Source organism: Equus caballus, chromosome 16, assembly GCF_041296265.1.
Source record: "Equus caballus isolate H_3958 breed thoroughbred chromosome 16, TB-T2T, whole genome shotgun sequence".
Taxonomy (NCBI): domain Eukaryota; kingdom Metazoa; phylum Chordata; class Mammalia; order Perissodactyla; family Equidae; genus Equus; species Equus caballus.
The window spans coordinates 95,170,782-95,192,071 of record NC_091699.1 but is presented as its reverse complement, the minus strand read 5'-3'; the positions used below and the strand labels follow the sequence as shown (position 1 = coordinate 95,192,071).

At 45.3% G+C, this 21,290-nt stretch overlaps 3 protein-coding genes across 33 annotated transcripts in view; 2 read left to right on the top strand and 1 right to left on the bottom strand.

The window, feature by feature from the left end:
- Positions 1-21,290, bottom strand: part of MED12L (mediator complex subunit 12L) — a 315,678-nt gene that overhangs the window by 136,778 nt on the left and 157,610 nt on the right. The gene's annotated exons all lie outside the window — the stretch shown is intronic.
- Positions 13,631-21,290, top strand: part of GPR171 (G protein-coupled receptor 171) — a 63,716-nt gene continuing 56,056 nt past the window's right edge. Inside the window, exon 1 of the mRNA XM_070236902.1 lies at positions 13,631-13,737. The gene's annotated coding sequence lies outside the window, so the exon portion shown is untranslated. The remainder of the gene's footprint in view (positions 13,738-21,290) is intronic.
- The window catches only part of P2RY14 (purinergic receptor P2Y14), a 49,542-nt gene continuing 41,882 nt past the window's right edge, over positions 13,631-21,290 (top strand). For both annotated transcript variants that reach the window (XM_005600991.4, XM_005600989.4), the window contains exon 1: positions 13,631-13,737. The gene's annotated coding sequence lies outside the window, so the exon portion shown is untranslated. The remainder of the gene's footprint in view (positions 13,738-21,290) is intronic.

Genomic DNA, 21,290 nt, shown 5'->3' with positions numbered 1-21,290 from the left:
GAGAGGGAGGGAGGGAGAGGAGGAGGGGGAGGAGGAAAGGGGAAGGGGGAGGGGGGAGGGGAGAAAGGGGGAGGGGAGAAAGAGGGGGAGGGGAGGAAGGGGAGGGGGAGGGGAGGAAGAGGGGAGAGAGGGAGGGGGAGGAGGAAGAAGAAGAAAAGAGAAGATTGGCAATAGATGTTAGCTTGGGTGCCAATCTTTAAAAAAAAAAAGAATACTATAAAATATTGTGCTAATGTCAGATGTAAATATAAAATACTACATTAATATTGAAGAAAACAAGAATTCTATTTGATTGTTTTTTAAATTAATGATAATTTGGAAATAATCTGCAATCTGAAATCTAAAATTTCTTACACGGAGCATTTGGATTATGCTCAGTATTTCAGGATCCTCAACGCAGCAATGATCACAGTTATTCTTCCTTTCATGCAGGTGAGAAACATAAATTCAGACAATTTCAAGAAGAAATTTTTCTATTCTTCATAAAACTTGCATGCAAAGAGACTGATCTTATAGAAAATCTTAGGTGTGTGTATTACCAACTATATTATATTCATTATACATTCATACATTTTATTCTCATTTCCAAACAGTATATCAATATTTTGTTTCTCAACTAAAGCTTCAAGAGAACGGTAACTAGGAAAATCCAAAAATTTAGATTAAACAGCTAAAGCAAAATTGCATGTAGAGAGCACAACCTAAACATAAATTTTATTGTCACTGTGGGGAAACGTGATATACAAGGAAAAAATAAACATAATAAACTTAAGAAAACTAGGGCAAAATTAAGCTTGGGAATCATTTAAATCCAATAAATAGAGATCTTCTCCCAGACTAAACACTGTAAAAAGACAGCTATCAAATCAATAAATACTTACTGGCATGTACCATGTGAAAAAGAAAAAAACCTGCTGTGCTCAACATGATATTTAAAATAGTCTCTAGATATCTCTAAGTGAATTCTAAAAGTAAATATTTCTTAAGATCAAACTGAACATCTGGTAGATGCAGAATTCTTTAGCCACTCCCTAGCGCTCTGGCACCATCTAGTGGTCAAATCCATGAAACAGCTGGAGGAACGGACGAGCACCCTGTTTTCAGTGTGTGACTGACTGCACAGTAAACGGGCCGATCCGGCCCTAGGCTTCCTCCAGCCATCTTTAGTGCTAATGTATACAAAAAAAAAAAAAACAGTCCTGGAGCTGCCTAGAAAAATGATGATGGGAATGTTTGAAAGGAACAATTAAGACTGACAAGAAGTTATTTTATAGATGTAAAAAGAACTAAAACTAAAAGGGTTGCAATATACATGGATTTCATGGGGAAAACACTGCAAATACTGTTCTTTCCCAACTGACTACAGAAAAATATAAAATTCAACATAATTTACCTATGGTTTCAAGAGTACACAAAAATCATTTCTTAGAGTTGAAGAGAGAAGAATTAAGACTGTCAGTGTCACAATTTTTAGCGCGTAAGAAACTCATGGGATTCAAATGGCAACTTTTGTTGTGAACATTCTTATGTTTTTCTTATAAACCACGCTGATAAGAAATCAACTAAAACGATTAAAATGGTGTAATGTGGCTGTTAGACCACATATCCTTTTTTCTCCTCATTTGGAAACGCAAGATATGGAACCAAATTGGAAATTTGCTTATTTCAAACAGCTTCATAGGCAAACATTCTTAGCAAGCGTAAAGGGCCCAATTTCCCTTTGAATAATGCGGAGAACACCCAGTGGTCGCCGTCCGGGCTGTCTCCACCACAGCGCTCAGAAACGAGCCGCATGTCTGATTAAATCAGCGTGGTGCGTGAACAGAAGTCTAGAATAGTCACCAGATTCCCAGAGCTTACAAGTCTACGTCCAGGTTTAAATGTTGTAAACGAGACTTTCCAACAACACTCTGAACACGTTTACCTACACACATATGCAGAACACACCTCAAATATGACTCAGCTGGTAGAGTCAGGATAACGAACATGACTCGGCATCTTAACCTGAGAGTTTTTAAACAGTCTTTAAAAACCACATCCTGTGCTTAATAAAGATCATTACCACTAGCCTAAACCAAAATATCTTCAGTAACTCTGAAGCTATCTGTCAATTACCAACAATAAATACCTCTATGTGTTTTTTCAAAAAGCCTGAACCATATCATATGCCTTTACATTTTTAAATGTTGTTTTATGCAGATGGAGAAATACCATTAAATACAATGGAAGAATGAATAAGCACATAAGGAAACAAATATCAGGATGAACACATACTACACAAATTTGGAATCATCTAGATCAGTGCTTCCAAACCCCATGAACCCACTGCACGCTTTTTGTGAGATAGACTTCAACACATTTTTAGTGCACTGATATAGAAGCCATAGATGATATCACCTACTACACACAAACAATTACAAACACACACACACGTGCAGACCTCACGTCGCACAGTGATGTGGGACCATAAAATTAACCATGCAAAGCGATCTTAATCAATAGGAACAATTATGACTGTTCCATAACCTTTAAGAAAATTTTGTCAAAACATTAAAAACTTTCTTATTGTTGGTTATAAATATATAGGAAAATGAAAAAGAATTAGTAAAATTAAAACACTGGAAATATTGAGGATTAAAGCATTTTCTTTCTTTGTAAAAAAGGAAACGTTAAGCGTCATTTGAGCAGTGCTTGCCTCCTGGGTATGTAACTGACGACAGAGTGAGCATCTTTCTCTGTGCCTTGTAGAACCGCCACACTCCTTCCTAAGTTTGAATCAGCTTGCAACATTTCATCCTCCGTGCTTTTAATGTCAGGAATTATCTCCGAGGGTTCCTCTGACGTGAAGTTCTTGCCAGCGCTACTTTCTCTGGCACATCTCATCCTTTCCCTCACAACCACTTCCTCACTGATGTGAGTAAGTTCCCCACAGGCTCCTGGGCCCGGGCACCTCGAGGCGCCACGTCCCCAGGCAGCCGTCTCTTCTATAACTCTATTTACATCTGACGGGGTGTTCGCTCCCAGTGTTGCACTTTGCATTTTTTGCTGTGCTTTCATCTTTGTTAGTCAACCCTCTCCAATTAGCCATTTTTTGTAGAATGTCATGAGGTTTATCACTGGCAAACGAGGAGTCCCAACAGCACACTTTGCTGCCTGTGTGTGAACTGAGCAAACAGTCACCAGGAGACTGTGAAAGACGTGCGGTGCCTGGTCACCGGTGGTGACACGTGTGTCGTGCACTGTGAACTGGAGTTCTAGAGCGAAGGCCATGCTTTGGGCAATTGATCACAGTTAATACACTGTGCTAACTGAAACTTGAACTGTGTTGCTGGGAAACTGGTATCACTTAACTAAATCACGGTAACACGATTTAACTCAAATATGGTAACAAACATAGTGACATACTAATAAATGTATGTCCGAACTGTAAGATCAAGGACTGCCTGCCTGTGTGTGTAGAACCATAATCATAACAGAAAGGAAAAAGAGAAATTTATAATAAAATGACATATAATTTAATGTCAAATACTTAGGCACAGCTGTATGAGAAAATATCATTCCTTCATTCAACATAAAGAGTCAGATAGTTGCATCTCTCTATATAATTACATGAATTCAACAATGACAAACGTTACTTGTGAGCCAAATACCACTTATGTCATTACCAATGGTGATGTGGCTTTCTAAAACAACAATAAATCTTGAGAAGATTCTAAATAGAGTTCTCAGACAGTAGCTACACTCCTGGAAAAGTCTGGTTGCTGTATATTAAACCAGACAAAAACAAGTTTTATAAGTAAAATAGACTTAAATTCTGGGCTCAGATATTTATAAGCAGGTTTTTCACTCATGGGAAGGGTTAATGGGCTACTCCCATGAGAAACTCAGGATTTCAAGGATCCATGGCCCCATCTACCAAATACTGGGACAAAATACTCCAATTTTGACAAACTGCCCCTGGGGGGGTGCTGCCGGCGCTGAGAACCTGAGCGGGGCTCCTGAACGTCAGTGGACAGAGAGAAGAACACGCCCGAGCTTTCCAGCAATATAAAAACCCAGGCCTCCAGAAACCAAAAAGGCCTAAATAAATCTGGGGAAGGGTACAATATTAATCATAAATTAATAAATAATAACGCAAAATTTTTTATTCCCACCTCTCCATAATCACAAAAACAGTAAAAAGAACAAGCGATTTCTACAAAGTCTGTATACAAGGGTCATTAGATGCCTGCTTCGGAGTTTAATTTGCTCTCTGAAATGCTGTTTGAAAGACAGCTACATACACCACATAGATACTCCTAAAATAACGGGTTAAAAAGAGAGAAAGACAACGACAATGACAAGGATAATCAAATCTTACACAGTGCTCCCAGGCACTGTCCCCAGCACTTTAAATATATAAATATTTTAGTCCCCACAACCACCCTATGAAGTAGGTCTCCTGTTACTACCCCGTTTTACAGAAGAGGAAACTGAGGCCCACGAGCCAAGGGAACATGGCTGGGAAGCGAAGTGATGGTGGCAGGTTAGGAAGCCGGGGGTCCACGCCGTCCCCTGGGCTGCATCTCTCTCTCTCCCCACCTCGTCCAAGGAGGCTTCTTACCCTTGACCTCGTTCAAAAGCACCACCATCCACCCAGGCACTTGAATGGAGATCCAAGCCATCCTCTGCACCCCTCTTTCCCTCACCCCATTAACAGCGCTGCCCCCATCCTGCCGATCCGCCCTCAGATATGGTGGAAGTAAAACTGACAAAGGTTAGGTTTTGAAAATTAGAAATTAGTGTTTATTTTTAGCCATTTATGTGTAAATAGCTGAGAACCAAGCAGTCACAGCTGTAATTCATAATTTTGAATTACAGGCCTCTGCCCCCAGCTCCGTCAGGCCCAGGGGAGGCTGTGTGGTCACAGACACCAAGGACTCGGGGTGGGCGGACCTGGCACCCACCTCACTGTGCACCTCGCTCACCATGCACACAAGTCACATTTACTGGGTGCTCCCTACGCACCAGCACTGCTCTCAGCTCCTGCCCTGTATCTGCCCACTTCATCCCCAGCACGAGCCCCATGTTAGGGATAAAGAGGTGGAGAACGCCCCCACGGCCACACAGCCCAGAAAGGCTGTTTCTGGGACCTGGACTCAGGCAAGGTGTCTCCAGCAGCTCAGGTTTAACCACGGCTCAGTATTGAAACGAAATGCGACCCTGGAGGGACTACTGACACTACCCAAAGAAAGCCTTGCTCACTATTGAATACCTTAACAAGTGCTATTCACACAAACTACGTCGACACCGCAGATGAGGCTGAGCTTGAAGGTGAGAAGTGCGTCCAACCAAAGCCTCAAAAATTTCTTCAACAAAATGAAAGACAATACAATTAAGAGAACGTTGTCAAACCAATCAATTGTGCACATTTGATGATTTTATTCCCTTATGATTAGGATGAGCATATAATTCATCATCAAAACCTAGATACTTTCAAAAGTAAAAATGTCACTTATTGAGCTGGCACAACAGGTGTAAACGGGGAAGGGTGGGCAACCAGGACATATGGCCCCATGCTCGTAACACATATGAAAATTCACGTCTACGCTAGGACCGTGTTACCCGCTTAAATGAGCAGCTTAAGACAAGATAAAAGGGCTGAAGGATTCCAGCCCCTCATATGAGCAGGTCCCCCACGAAGCTGCCTCCGTCCAGCTCATGAACCCACAGTGAGCTCTGCAAGTGGATTAGCAGCCACTCAACGAACAGCCCCTCTAGATGCTTCCTGGAGTGTGGACAGCAGTGTCTAGGTCAGGGCTAACTGCCACAAGAGAGAGCCCAGCCCACTCAATGCAATAGTTCTGTTTGCTTTTGCTTCCTGAAGGAATGCATTATCTAAATTCCAATTTAAACTCTTTCTCTCCCCCACAGCAACACCATCACGAATCTTTCCCAACACTATTAACTACTAAGCACAAAATCTCCCATTGGTGTGATTTCAATAGATTTTAGACATGGAGGCTGCATTCGCCCCTCCAAGCACAGGCCTCCATGGAGACAAGTGAACAAGCAGGCTAGGGGGAGGTGAAGTTCAGGTGTGGGCACCTACCCGGCAGTTAGACCAGCCACCTGCGGGAAGTTGTGATGCTGCTGATGGGGGCGATGAGGAGAACGCGGGCTCCAGATTACCTTCCTGTCCTGATTAAGGCAACCAGCGCGAACACATGTTCTCACTCAACCCGCCTGGGGATCCTGGACAAGCCAACGGGAGCAGCAAGCACCGCTGCCCCTGAGCGGCCCCTCAAGGACGAAGGACAGAACCTGGCCTCGCGGACTCCCGGCTCTGATTCCGCCAAGCGGTCCACACAGAACAGCATCAGAATCACTGCAGTGCTCGGATGATTAACGAAAGCGAGATGCAGCTAGCTGCAGCATTAATCGCCCAAACCACAAATTACTTCTCAGTCAGGCCATCGAGGAAATTAAATTGCCAAGGATAACCACACAACCCTCACACAATCCAGAAGCACAAAACAAGCGAGCTCAGCTGCTGTGGGCTTGCTGCACGGAGAAGACAACTGACTCTACTAATTAGGGGTGGCTTACATTCTGGATGGGAAGAAAGAGAGAGAGAGACTGCCTGTGCCGGCCCCCAGCACTTCCTGACCTGCCAACCTCACTGGGCTCCCTGGAGGCTAGCACCGCACCTGGGCCCTGCGCTCAGCTTGCTCCTCCCTCCCTCACTCCCTCCTTCCCGCCCACAGCAGGAACAGCCGGCAGCTGTTTATCAGAGCAACTCTGGGAAAGTTTATCTAATAAAAAGGAGGTCCCAGTCAGCTCAAACCACTCTCAGTGACTTCCCAAGGCTCATTTTCCTAACTCGTTCTAATGATGTACTAAAAAGCTGAGCAGTCAGAGCACTAAGTAAAATAAAGTGTCTTAGAAACAAACAGCAGTGTGCTATCCTCTGCGTTACCTATCCCGGGACGAATCATGCAGGTCAGGGGTTCAGAAAGCTACAAAGGAGCTCAGAAGTGAGCAGATATAGTGATTACATGACTTCACGCCCCTGGGAGCACATCACTTAAAAGTATTCACAGTCCTTGAGTATAGAGTACTTCTATCCTCCCACTCACCTTTCCCCATGGGAGCAGAGCATCCAAGTGGGGGACATTCTCTGTCTCCCCCATACTCTAGGAACATACATTCACTCAACAACTCAACAAGCACTCCGGAGTGCCCACCATGGGAGTGGGCACCGGGGATAGCAAACAAGCCAACAAGCACAGCCACTGCCCATTCTAGATGGCGTGATATAACAACACAGGCTACAGAGGGACAAACACAAACACCAAGGTGTCGGGGACACTTCCAGAGACAGAGAGAGGTGAGGCAAGTCGTGAGAGCAGATGGGAACAAAGCGAATAGAATGAGGAATGCTACACTGCAGACACCAGGAGGTGGAGGAGAAACTCTCTCTTCTGCTTCCTCATTATCTTTCCAAAAAACCACACAGAGAAGAGGAAACACATGCGCTGAAGTTTTTGTTTTTCTAACAAAGTTCTCAATTTTGAATGTCAAGGTCAAACCCAATCTAATACCAGCGACACAGAAAATCTAAGCAATTAACTGGGACAAGGTCTTCAGCTCATGGCTCAACGCTGGTGCCTAACGCAAAGTGAGAGCTTGTAAGCCGTCTACAAAACGTGCGAATGTTGCCCACACCAATTCATTTTATGAACTGTTACTGTCGATCGACCAGAAGGTGGAGATGCTGTACCAGACGTGTGTTCTCCTTTATAATTCTCAAAGATGAGCACTCAACCGCCAATGAATTCCTGGGCCTGTCACTCATTTCAAGAGGTTAAACACAAACAAAAGAAAGCACCGTTTTACAATACAGCAACTAATTAGGTTTTAATGCCACAAGTCCTGCCACCCTCCTCCTCTACTTTCAACCAATGCTCTGACTGTGGCAGGATTCAAGGCTTCACAGAGAGAAACACAAAAAGGCATGTCGGTACTCAGTTCTGCTGCCAGATTACACTTTTTAAAGCACTCCTGCAATTATTTTACTACAAACCTCAAACACTTCACAGCATACTGAATTAGGAACTCTGCAATGTGACAATTAGGACCCTCTGCGTGCCCCCCCCCAAAGCTGGCTGCCCTTCCTCACACCTCTCTCTCCTCTCAGATGGGCCTTCACCACCTTCTGTGGATAAAAGAGCGATCAGTAAACCATTTCAGACGCCGGCTGCAGCACAGGCCCTTTCAGAGGGCAACTTCCAAACTCACTTCCGTTAAGGATCTCTGTACTTGCATGTAATGTTTATATTGGGTCTTGTACTAAAATCCTCTGTATTCATACCCCAACATATTTCTCAATGTCCAGTGGAATCCTGACTGCAGCCACGTACCCCCAACACACACACACACACACACTCTTATAAATCACTGGCTGGGAAAGTCTTTTCGTTATTTTACCTTTTTTTATGATGTAACCCAGTAAATAGCTCCTGTGGTTTAAATAAATTCATTGAAAATGTTCATATCTATCTAAATGTCCATCAAGAGGGACTGATTCAACAAATAATGGAATACTACAAAGCCATGAAAAAAGAGTAAGGTATATCTACCCACACAGGGCTAACACGAATACATCTCTGAGACAGCAAGTCGGGACAACGCAAAGTGCACTGGTGTGTTTTACCATCCAAGGAAGCAAATGGAGGAAGCCTGGGGCAAGGCAATAACAGCAAAGTTGTTTTTGTACTTACTTAAAGATTTTTGGGTAAAGAACATGACAGGATATTTATAGAACAAGAAGTAAGAAAGCCAGTTTCTAAGGGCAGTCGATGAAAGTCTGGATGGAAACAATAACAGACATATTTGGGGATTACGTGTGCTAGTCTCCATCTGCAGTCTGAATACACAAGGGATGTTTATATATAACCAGCCTTATTCCTGACAAGGCACAGTCCGGCCCAGAAACAGTGCTGGAGAAGGGAGGGGTGTGTGTGTGTGTGTGTGTGTGTGTGTGTGTGTGTGTGTCTGTGTCTGTGTGTGTGTGTGTGTGTCTGTGTCTGTGTCTGTGGGGGGGTAGGGTTCTGAGAAAAAGATTCCTCAGGGTGAAATCCCACAGAACTCTAATCTTAGGATCCCACAAACAAAGTGGATGGGGGTGAGAGAACACGGAACTTTGAGCATCAATCAGAGCACCATAGACAAAAAGAAAACAAAACACTGATTATTTAATCTTTTTCTTCTTTTGATAGTAAGAATCCTGAAAGCAAGGAACACGCCCTCTACCTATCTTGTTATTATTATTAACATGATTATTATTTTTTCATTTATTTTGTGTTGAGACTGGTGCCTAGTGCTGAATAAAGCCAAGTTATTTGTGTTGCTAAACAACATAACAAAATATCTAATTTTAAAAATACATGAAAATAAGATCAAGAAATAGTACGTCAGGATAAAATATTTTTGCAAACATTAACAAGATACTTATTTCCAATCCTAATAGAGAAAAATGTGTACAAGCTAATCTTCGCTTTTAAGTGTACCCACAAAACGCCCAGTGTAAACCTCAAGGAAACTCAAAATGGTGGCCGGGCCAATGGTAAACCCTGCAGGGAAATACGCTGAGTCATTCACAGACAGGCCCGAGCTGCCATAGGCTCCACACTCTGGGACATCTGGGGGCGTTTTCATACACCTGGGTGGCAGGGTGAGGGGTAGAAATAAAGGAGACCCCACTCCTAAGACTTCCCTGCGAAGGACGAGTGACAGCAGACAGCGTGAGAACAGGTTTATGTCATCCACTGACAACTGATGGGAAATACACTGATGAGACGACAGGCTGACACAGAAAACTGAGGACCCAGGAGGAGGTAGACACGGTTGTTTTTGTTGCACGAGCCCTCTGACCGTCTCCCTTCCTCCTCGGGGTGCACCCCATCTCTGGCGGCTCTAGCCGCATTCTCTCTCACCTCACTCACACCACCCGACTCGTACTCTGTATCTGATCTAGTACTCGAGATCTTCAAAATTTCTGCTCTCAGTGCACACGTCTGCGTGGGTGTCCAAAGTATGGCAACAACTGATAAGGGGCCCAGGCAGGGGGAGTGAGCAGAACCAACCACACAGCCTAGGAGGCAGGGCGTCTGCCCACAAGACAAAAGTTCCTCCAAGTGTTGTAAGATCAGAGGCTCTAGATCAGGAAGGCAGGGTGCTCACACCTGGCCACGTTTCTGAAACACCCAGATGCTTCTGAAAATATACAGATTCCTGAGCCCAAAACACAAGGATTCTGATTCGGTTCGTTTGAAGAAGGGTCTTGGAATCTGCCTTTGTAAAGCTCCCCAGGTGATGCTGAAGGCCAGTGAGGAATAGAAACCAGGACCTCACAAGAGTCAGAGAGCTGCCACAGAGGCCCCAGGTAAGCAGAGGGCAGAGAGGACCAGCCAGAGGCCCAGGGAGAAGAGGCGGCAGCTCCAGGTGTTTCTCTTCAAAGTTTCCCAAACCCGGAAAGAGAAGCCACAAGACCTGCCCTTGACACCCTGTCAGAAAGGTCCTATGGCCAAAACCCCACCGAGGCAGACAATCTGCCTTGAGACGCGCAATCTGAAGAACCCAAGATGAACAGTTCTTCTTGGATCCTTACGTGTTCATCTTCTCCAAGTCTAAGGCAAGCGTAGCCTTAACCACGGGACCCCCCCACCTGCCCTGGCATCTACAACTATCACCACGTGCATCACTCCATCCGCCTGCCATCACTTTCTTTACATTTCTCATCTGAGACAAAAACTGCGTGCGTACAGTCAGCATTTCTTGATGAGAAAATAGAATTTCCTGTGTTCCCAACAAGGACGGTCCTATGGTACCCAACTCTCAGATGCTTGATGAATTAATGAATCAGCGCTCACTCTTCATCTGGTTGTAAGAAACAGCCATTGGACTGAGGAAGGAATCCTCAACTCTGAACCTTAAGACCGGCTCCAAAGTCCAGTCCTGCCACCCGCCAGCTTGGGCAACTCAGTTAAATTTTCCGAGGTTCTATTTTCTCATATGTAAAGATAGTTATAGTTACCCGTCAAATGGTTCCTATGTGAACTGGCTGTAAAAGGATCTAATACAAATGAGGTGTTCCTCAGTGGACTGTATGGGAGTGTGCACGCATGCGTTTCATACCATCCTTGGCAATGAGCGTTCTTCTTGAGTCCCCACTTGCCCCCCACCATCCTTGTCCTATACAGCCATAGAACAGGGCCCACCATCTGGCTGCCCAAAAGCCAAACACAGTGCACAGTCAGGCTTTGTTCTGGCCCACGAGATGCTGGGCATTCACGAATTTGGGAAGTATTTGATTGGGACAACAAGAGGCAAAATCAGGAGGGACGCAACAGTGCAGAGAGGGACACAGGCTCCAGAGTTGCTCTGCCGGGGCGCAGCTCCCAGCTCCCAGCTCCCAGCTCCAGGAGCAGTGGGGCTGGACGTAGCATGTCTCTGCCCCGATTTCCACATCTATTAAGAGAAAGGTAAGGAGTGGACAGCAGTGGACCCCGCCCAGCTCAGGGTGTGGTGAGAACTCAGTGAGTCAGCACACGAAGTGGTAGAACAGTGCACACAGTAAGCAGGCAGGCTCTGGTCATGCTGACTCGTCCACAGAGGGGGCAACACTGGACCCCAACCAGCGCGGGCTGAGTGGCAGTGACCCCTGGCTGGGCCATGAGTGCTCTCCTTCTCCACAGTCCTTGGATCCCCGGGGGTCTGACACAGGGTCTACCTCACCTATCTGGACCACCTGCCGCCAGGTGACCCCTGCAGGGGTACCCCTTTGCAAATCCTGGTACCAACAGGAAAACAAGCATCTCCAGTGAATTTAATTTAATTATCATTTCTTCCCCAGTCATCCCCAGTAACAGGCATGTGGGGCACCCCACGGAGAAGGGAAGAAGCACGAGAGCACTGGGATAACTAACTAACCAACAGGAGTTTCTGAGACGTCAGGGTAAACAGTGCCTCGAGCTATAAACCAGGAAAGTCCTGAGAGCTGCAGCTGAGAGACTGCTGATGCCAAAGCGTCCAGCTAAGCAGCACGCAGTTAACATCGGAAGGGCTCTGCCACGTGCCCTGGCACTAACCAGGCTCTGAACGCTTGTCCTTCACTCTGTCCTCCCATCTAGCTACCTGCCAGATCTCCCTGCGGCGGGAGCTGAGGAGCCTCTGGCTGCACCTTGGTGTTCTTGGCCCCATTGGTCAGAGCAGCAGTGAGGACAGGGTGGGCCCTGGGAAGTCTGGAGAGGGGACGCTCCGAGGACTGGGTGGGCCCCAGGAGGTCTAGAGAGGGGATCCCTCGGGCAGAGCCAGATGGGGCGCTTCCCTACACCGGCCCTGGGTCCCTGGGGGCCTCTGCAGAGATCAGTAGTGACAATTAAGTTTGTATGTGAGACAGAAAATAAGAAAACACGCTTCCTAAGGGCAGGGACTTGGGTCTCAAGCAGCCCCTGCTCCTCCTCCCGTGTCTGGAACACTGCCGTCTACGCGGTAGGCACGTAGGAAGGATCTGCAGCAGGACCTGGCACAGCATAGCATACAAGCAGGAATCACCGATTATTATAACTGCAAATGTACACGTTATATTTTTACACCACACTGAACATTATGAGTTCGGCTGTCAGCCCATAATTTTGCAATGGAACCACCTGAGTGAACGCACTTAGAATATGGAGCAGCCTCAGCAAAACAGCTTTTCGGGGCTTGGTGTTCTTCTTTCTCTCCTATCTAGTTCTGAGTCACACGCTCTGATGAGGCCTTGGGTCCAAATTCTGAGGACTTCCAAATCTGACTGCACGCTGCATTCGGCAGAAAGACACGCGAGCCTGTTCACAACGTTGCAAATGATGTAATGAAATGAAAGGAACTGAAAACACGAAGGGTTTGGCCTCTCACTTTCAAAACAGTAACATAAGCAGCACAAACTCAGCAAAATATTAGCACAAACTCAGCAAAATATTAACACAAGATGAGTCTGTGTCAAGTCCTATTCATGATCTATTTGTCAGTAACGCTCAAATATGGAAAAGCTAACGTGGGCAAAAACCAATAAGAGCAGCACGTCTTATCTAAGAGATGTGGTCGCTGTGTCAAAATGTCTCTTTACTCAAAGGCTAATTTCGCCTTTCCAGGTGGCCGCGATTACCACCCGTTGTGGACGCATTACACTGTGTAGCTGTTGACAATTCCCCTCAGGAGGGCGTTTCAAACAGAATCAAGTCTTACCCACCGTTGGTCCCCACCTCTTGCACACCTTGAATCTGGGAACAGCGAAGTTGAAAAGGAAGATGTGTCTAGGTTGTTGTCTGGCTGTTCATTTGCCAGCTGATGTGGCGATGCGGGGAAAAAAGGAGTAGAAAATTTCAAGAAGAAAAAAAATAAAACAAAAGTCGATGTTTTTTTGGATCACTGAGGTTAAGAAACTAGCACAGCAGCCAGGCTGACACCCAGAGACACCCATCACCTCTCTCCTGCTCCTCACTTGCACTTCCAGCCCTGAGTGAGCTCTGACCAGCTCAGCAGAAGGACACCCCACCCACTATCTCATGGTTTCTGCCAAGTTCCTGATTTTCATCTGTTCTTGAAGACAGGCAAGCACTCTGAGTCTAAGAGTTCTGATGTGGAGCTCCGTTGAGACACAGCCTGAAATGAGTGCCGTGTGACTCGCGGCGGAGGGACAGAGGCCGCTTACAGGTAAGGAAGCAGCTTTGCCATGAGAGAACGTGAGTGTGTGCGAACGGGGCGCAAGGACAGAAAAGGCGAGTCTGAGCTGGGCAGCAACACGGCTGAGTAGTGCTGGACTAGCCCATTCTCAGGGAGTTACTTTCTGTTTGAGAGCTATAACTGGTTGGCACAGTAATATTCTTGCTCACGCTGACTTTGGGATCCAAATCTGAAATTTTGTGATTGATGACTAGGATTTCCAATTGTGGCTGTCAAAATACATCTGTGATGAAGAGATATTAAAAAAATGCTTAAGAAGTATTCATCTAGAATAAACATTTCAAAAGCTTGTAAATGTGTATCAAAATTGCCTCTAAAAGCTACAAAATCAATTATGATGATAATATTTGTCAGTGAGAATATGTTCTTATTTGCAATTACCTGTGTGCATGTATGTATAGTTGGTATCTATTTGTACATATACTTACGTAGGTAAAAGCTTTTATCTTTGTTGTTATCGGGATAAGCTAACCCTACTAACACCTAATAAGATATTTCTTTGCCTTTGAAGAGAATTATAAACTACAAAAACATCTATCCTATGCACAGAAAAAATTTGGGTTCATATACTACTTATTACAGTCTTTGACTAATTATTTAAAATACTTTAAACATAATAATTTAAATTATCCACAGGGGAATTAGTCCCGCTCCACAGTGTCAGCATATTCAACCAATCTAATGCAATCCATCTAATCTGGAAATTTTCTTTTTGGGCAAAGACAACTAATCCTATGGAGAAAAGAGACCAAAGATCACACTGGTAAAAAAAATACATTGTAGTTCTCATATTCATGTTCTCGAAACAGACAGACTTGAAATCAGTTTTAGCACTAAAAAACCTAGGTATCAATAAGTTAAAAAAAAAAAGAAAACATAACATACTCACTATAAAATATCAAAATAGCATATTTTGATTTGCAAACATACAAGTGAATTTTATACCTCAATAAAATCTATAAATACATACATTACACACATATAAGTATGCACAAACATACACAATCACACACTGGTAAAACACACACAAAATGTCAATTGACATGTCTGTTAGGGCTCAGTAACAAAGAAATAAGGGGACCCCAAGACACTCAAAGCGAGAAGACCCAGTAAGGGGAAGCGGCAGGGTGGGAACGGAGCTGTCACTGCTGCGATGTCAGAGTGCCCATTTCACACTTGAGGAAGCGGTACAGCACGGAACTGTCCTGGCCCAGGCCAGCCAGCTGACGTCCCCATGTGCCTGACCCCCTGAGCTCACGGAAGACACCTGCCTCCACCCAGGGCTGCCCGTCCCACATCCCAGCCCCATGACCGCGATGCCCCCTCCCTATCCAGCCCCCCACCAATCACCCACCAGCACATCCTTCGACCCCCTGCAACCACCGTCTCCTCAATCATTGTTTGTAGGACAGCATCTATAATTCCCTGGCTGTAAGAGTGTTTAGCCTAGTATCACACGTACATATTGGGGGAAAACGTACAAAAACACAAAATTATAATTATCCCTGACACCTTTAAACAGCATACAATGGGAGAGTGGTGGAGGCAGGAGTAGCAAAAGAAAGCCTCTCAAAGTCAGGAGAACTGGGGGAGAAAAAAATCACAATTAAACAGCTGGTGGGGACGCCAGGCAGCAAGGTACCAAAGAACGGGCCTCTCAGAGGCCAGCCCGCCAAGCTCCCTGAGCCCGCTTCCCTTATCTGCAAAACAGTGGTGACATTAGTGTAAGACGGCTGTAGGATCACAGCAGACGTATCTGTAAAGCCTTTAACACAGCAGTATAGGAAGTGTGCAGTAAATGTGCACTGACATCATCGTTTCCGCTGTTATTATAAGCTAATTTAATTAAGGCAGATGTGCATAGAATTATGTATCAGACCACTGGAAAACATAATCCAGACATTTCAATACCTTTGTAGACCAAAAGAGATAGATAAGAAATAACATAAACCCATTTACAACAGCGCTCTCAAACTTTGCCACACGTCAGAATCACCTGCAGGGCTTGGTGAACCCCATAATGTCCCGGGCCCGGCTCCCCAGACTTCCTGATGCAGTAAGTCGGGGTTGGGGCTTAAGAATCTGCATTTCTAATGAATTCCCCGGTGATGCTGATGCTGCTGAAGTGGAGGGGTCCACTCTTTGAGACCCTCAGATCTACAGCTGAATCTCACATTCATATTTGCCTTACTAATAAACTGTCAACAAGTTTCTCATTCCCTCTAAGCCAGTGAATGAGAGGGCAAAATAGTGAATAAATGCTAGAAAGCAAAAGCACCATATTATCCCCATGTAGCTAAGCACCACATTATTCTTGACCAAGAAAAAAGAAAGAAAAAGAAACAAACAAACAGAATCAAGATATTTCCCATTAGATCTAAGGTGCTTCTGAAAGTCACCTGCTGAAGAGAGGAATATTGTTGTCGGCGACACTGTTCACTCTACAAAATGCCTTGAGAGTGAACGTAGGTGTGGAGGCTCCCCTAAGCCTAAGACTCTAAGGCAAGACCCTGAAGTCGTGTTTATCCCGTTTGGTTTCAGCGTTTCCTTGAAAGTTAGGCTGATCACGGTGAGCAGTGTCTGGACTAGCAAGAACAGACCAGTCCAGAGAGACACACACGGAAGCCAACACGAGCTTCTCCTGCCCCCTTCCTCAGGGGCATCCTCACTTGCAGAAGGCTGTCTAGCGGAGAAGGACTAGACAATAAGGACTTTCTTCCGTCTGAAAATTCCATCAGCAGCACAAGGGTGCCAAGCCTGTTTAGGGAGAGCAGCCGTTCTCACAATGCAATCCCAGACAGCTGTATCAACATCACCAGTGACCGTCAGACATGCACATTTTTGACCCCAACCTTCTAGATATGAAACTTTGGGGGCGAAGCCCAGCAATCTGTGTTCTAACAAGGTCCCAGGCGATTCCGTTGCACACTCCATTTGGAATTCCACTGGGGAAAGTGACCCTAGGTCCTGAGACAGCTCTCATAGCAGGTGGGAACCATGCTGTCCGGGCAGTATTGTGCAGAATGCCCCCTTTGTACCCCACAAGTGTCCTGGCTTGGACAATAAATTATACGGCCATCCTTACAGTTCAGTTTGGATGCTACCATGGGGTTTCATTGGTCGGGTTCTATCTACCGCTTGGGATTTTAAATTAGCTTCCAGTCTGCTGCTACATTCTGGCACCAGACACGTGGCCTCTGTGAACGCAAAGGGTGCAGTGCCTCCTACGATGCGGTGCCTCCGGGGAGAAACCAATTTCAGTAGAGGTACCCTATCTTTACCAAAAGTACCCACGCAACAAGCTACACAGGATCTACTTTGAACCCCCAGCGGCCTGAGCAGCACGTGGGATCAAGCTGCCTCCATCAGGTCTTTCAAATCCTTGTTACTCAATCTTCTGGCTCCTCTGCAGGGAGTTTGCATTTCCCGACTAACACTCTAGAAAAGTACAAACCTAGTAGGTAATTTACTAGTCTCATTTTTGCAGTAATAACTTGGCTATATTAACTTACAGAAAAACCAAGTTTTCCATAAAGGTTCTCAATCCGCCTGTTCTTTAAAGGCAAAGGGAAATATTGGGGATATACTTTTGGATCTGATCGATTCTCAATTCCCTTGAAATCTCTGTCTTCACTCGGCCTAAACAAACTGCTGGCTCTTTATGCTTCACTGAAGTCTCCCAGCTGCTGTTTCTGAAAAGCATCATCAAAGGACTCGGATACGTTCTGATCCATGATAAGAAAGAAGGATGGAAAGATAAGGAAGTAGTCAGAAAGGGCTGGTGGCTTCTACTCAGTTATGCATCATCTGCTGTTGAAGTTAAGATCACACACAAAAAAAGAGAAAAAGATCAGCTATTCGGCTGCTGGGGTTTATGGCCCGAAGGAGACTGTACGCTTTGGTGCGGTCACTGGGAAAAAGAGCCTGAGTCTCGATTTTCCAGGATCACACACTTATTCTCATCACGTCCCTGGACTACAGGAACAATTCACACCAAGCAGACTTGAAATGTGCCCACTCTTACTGTGGGAGAGAGACCTGGCTGGGAAGCAGGACTCACCTATTGCTCAGAGGACCTTCCAGTGAGTCCAGCCCTAAGGCCAAGGTTGGCAGCTGAGCTCACAGGAGGCTTCACCTAAGGGACATTTCATCCTGCATCAGAGGGTGAACAAAATCTCCTTCTCATTCTAGAGCTATTTCAGTCAGTCAGTCAACAAACACTGATTCCTTACCACGTGGCAACCAGGATTCTAGATGCTAGGGGGACTCTGCGGGCAGCAGAGTCCTGAGCTCGTGGAGCTACATTCTAATAGGCACACAGACAAACCTTTACAGCTTCACTCTTTCTCCTCTAGGAAATGATACTTACTCAGTTCTAACAACCATCTTTGGGCAGAGCTCATTAGATTACATTTTTATTTTCTTCAGAGAGATGTAGAGGAATCCTATTCTCATCAGGAGCCAACTAAAATTTACTGACGTGCTCCGAATTCCTGACCCAACCCTCGTTAGGAGCTGATGGCCCTGCCTGTACTGATGACAAAAACAGAAAATTGAAAACGACACTGAGCTCAGCTAAACATCTTGGCGTCAGCCCTTGTGTTCACCACCCTCTGCCTCCTGCCCCGAAACTGCCCAGCGGTGTTTCTGCACAGGAGCACGCTGCCCTTCCCTGCCCGCGCCACCTCTAGAGCCAAGGAAAGAGGAAGAGAAAGGCTCTCCCCTGAGATGAAAAGAAACCTAAGGCGGCGAGCAGCTGTCCTGTTCCCACTGAGCCTGTGCAGAGCTGGGAGACAGCAGCTGGCCCCGCCAGCACCGCCCGAGGCAGGCAGCTGGTTCACCCACAAACACCCCACGAAGACAGTATCATTTTTAGGAAAGGATACACAGCTGTCTTAAGTGCATTATTTTATCTTAAAATACGTCGTGCGCGCTCATTGCGTCATCTCCCGGTGCTGCGGCAGGGCCTCTCTTCTGAGTTGGGGGTGGGTTGCTAAGAGTTCTGAACTGATGTTCCTTCATCAACCGTAACTCTAAGACACTGCCAGGCAGGTCCGGCTTCGGGTTTGGTTCAAGCAGCATGAGAATTTTTAAACGCTTGAGAAGCCACATGAGTACAAAGACACCCAGCCCCAGCCTATTAGTCCTCGAAAGAACGGGCCGTGTCTTAGCCTCCTACACAGAGGAGCTGGTAAAGTGTCTCGGCCAACATTTCATGGATAGGTGGCAGGAAGGAGGACCTCAACAACTACATGTCTTGGACACAACATTCTGCATCCCCAGCTTATCTAAACCCACTCCTAACACACCTCGGAAAGGCTGCATGCTGTGCTCTCCTGAAGGGAGACAGCCAGCCCTCAAACTACAGAGCCAGGCAGCAAGACAGCATAACGATAAAGAGCAAAAGCACGCATTCCAGGATCAGACTAGCTGGTTTCAAGGCCTGACTCCACCACCCACTCTGCTATGACCTTGATAAAATGACTTAATGAGTCTATGCCTCGCTCTCCCCCCTTGTCACAGAAATTAAATGAATTAATATGCACAGAGTGCCCACGAATGACTGTCATGACAAAAAAAAAAGAGTGCATCCATGTTTACTGACGTCACCACCCTTATCATCGTATTTATCAGTAACACGGTTTAGTGGTTTGATGACTACAAGAACAGCGGAAGCTGAGAGAGAGTGTCAAATTCCTGCTGGTCACTTAACCTCTGCCTGCTCACTTGACGCTTCTGTAAAAAGAGAATAAAAATACCTCCCCAGAACGTCTACTGTGATAGTTATCATAACGCCTGGTGCATGGCTGACAGTGAAAAACTACAGCCATTAACACTCATACACATTAAAACCTCCAGCACACACTTAACGTAGCAGAGGATCGTACTCAGCATTAGACTGTGGACCCGCATTTCACCTGGGGCCTTGGAGGAACAGCTACCTCCCGGGGGAAACACTTTCTGAGAAGACAAACACGTAACATGCAGGACACAAACTGGGAAAAATTAAGTGCTCCTCTGTGGGGTTAAAACAGAAGCTCAGAAAAAGGGAAAGAACACTGCGTGCTGGAGCTCGTAGGGGAAGGAAGAAAGAATTAGGCCGAGTCTTGAAAGAGAGCAAGGACACAGCAGTGTGAGGTGGGAACCCATGCAGTGAACAGGGCAACAACTTCACTACTATGCTTACTGACCTCAAACATGTCTTCTTTTACTATCTTGACCTCTTGACCTGAGACCTTGACCCTATCTGGAATATTTTCCCACCAATCCCCAACCTCTGACCACATTTACCAACTTCCATCTTCAAAACATGACAAAACCATCTCTTGCCCCGAAAGCCTTTGCTGCTTGATGGCCTTTGCCTGAGAGCTCACACGGTGGATGCTCCCTGCCTCCTCCGCCACCCTCCCAACACCCTCCGCCATTTCCCCGTAGTCTAGTATCTGCTTCACGTCTGCTCAGCGTCCTCACTGCTCCAAGCTCACAGCTGACACCCTTGACTTTTCTCCCCACTTAATTTAGGTTGGGGTATAAACTACAAACAATAAAATGGAAAACAGATTTTAAAGGTAAATTCAGTGAGTTTTGACACCATGTAATGACCACCCCAATTAACATAATATTTCCATCGCAAAAGTTCCCTGTGCTCCTTTCCAGTCACCCGTGTCCCCAAGCCCGATTCCTGTCACTAGAGCCTAGTTCACCTGCAGTAGAACTGGATTCAAATAGAATCACACAGTATATACCCCTCTGAGTCCAACTTCTTTCATGCAACGTGTTTTGCGGTTTATCCATATTACTAGCAGGGAGCATTCCTCTTGATCACCGAGTGGCATTCTATAAGTACAGCACAATTTACTCAATTTAACCTGCTATCAACTAACAATGAACAGCTGGGCCGTTCCCAGTTTCTGGCTATTTTGAATACAGTTGCTATGAACATTCTAGTAAAAGTCTTTTTATGGACGTACGTTTTCATTTCTCTTAGGTAAACAGCTAGGAGTTAAATTACTTGATAAGAAGTTACCAAACTGTTTTCCAAGTAGATTTGCTGTTTTCCACTCCAACCAAAAATGTATGAAAGCAACAACTGTTCCATTTCCTTGTCAACAGTTAGTTAGGACTGTCGTTTTTTTTGGTTTCAGTGTAGCTGTTCTTTGCCATTCTAATGGGTGTGAAATAGGACTTCATCATTTTAATTTGCATTCCCCTGTTGACTATGATGCTGAGCATCTTTTCATGTGTTCCTTGGTTAAACATCTCCTTTTGTGAATTGTTTGTTCAAGTCTTTTGGCCCTTTGTTGGTAACGGAGTTGTGATTTTATTACAGACTTACGAGAGTTCTTTAAGCAGTCTGAGTCCTTTAACAGAGATATGCATTGTGAATATTTTCTCCCAATCTGTGGCTTGCCTTTCATTTTCTTAATGGTGTCTAATGAAAAATGGAAGTCTTAATTTTTGATAAGGTACAATTTATTAATTTTTTATTTTATGGTGAGTGTATTTTGTATCCTAAGAAATGG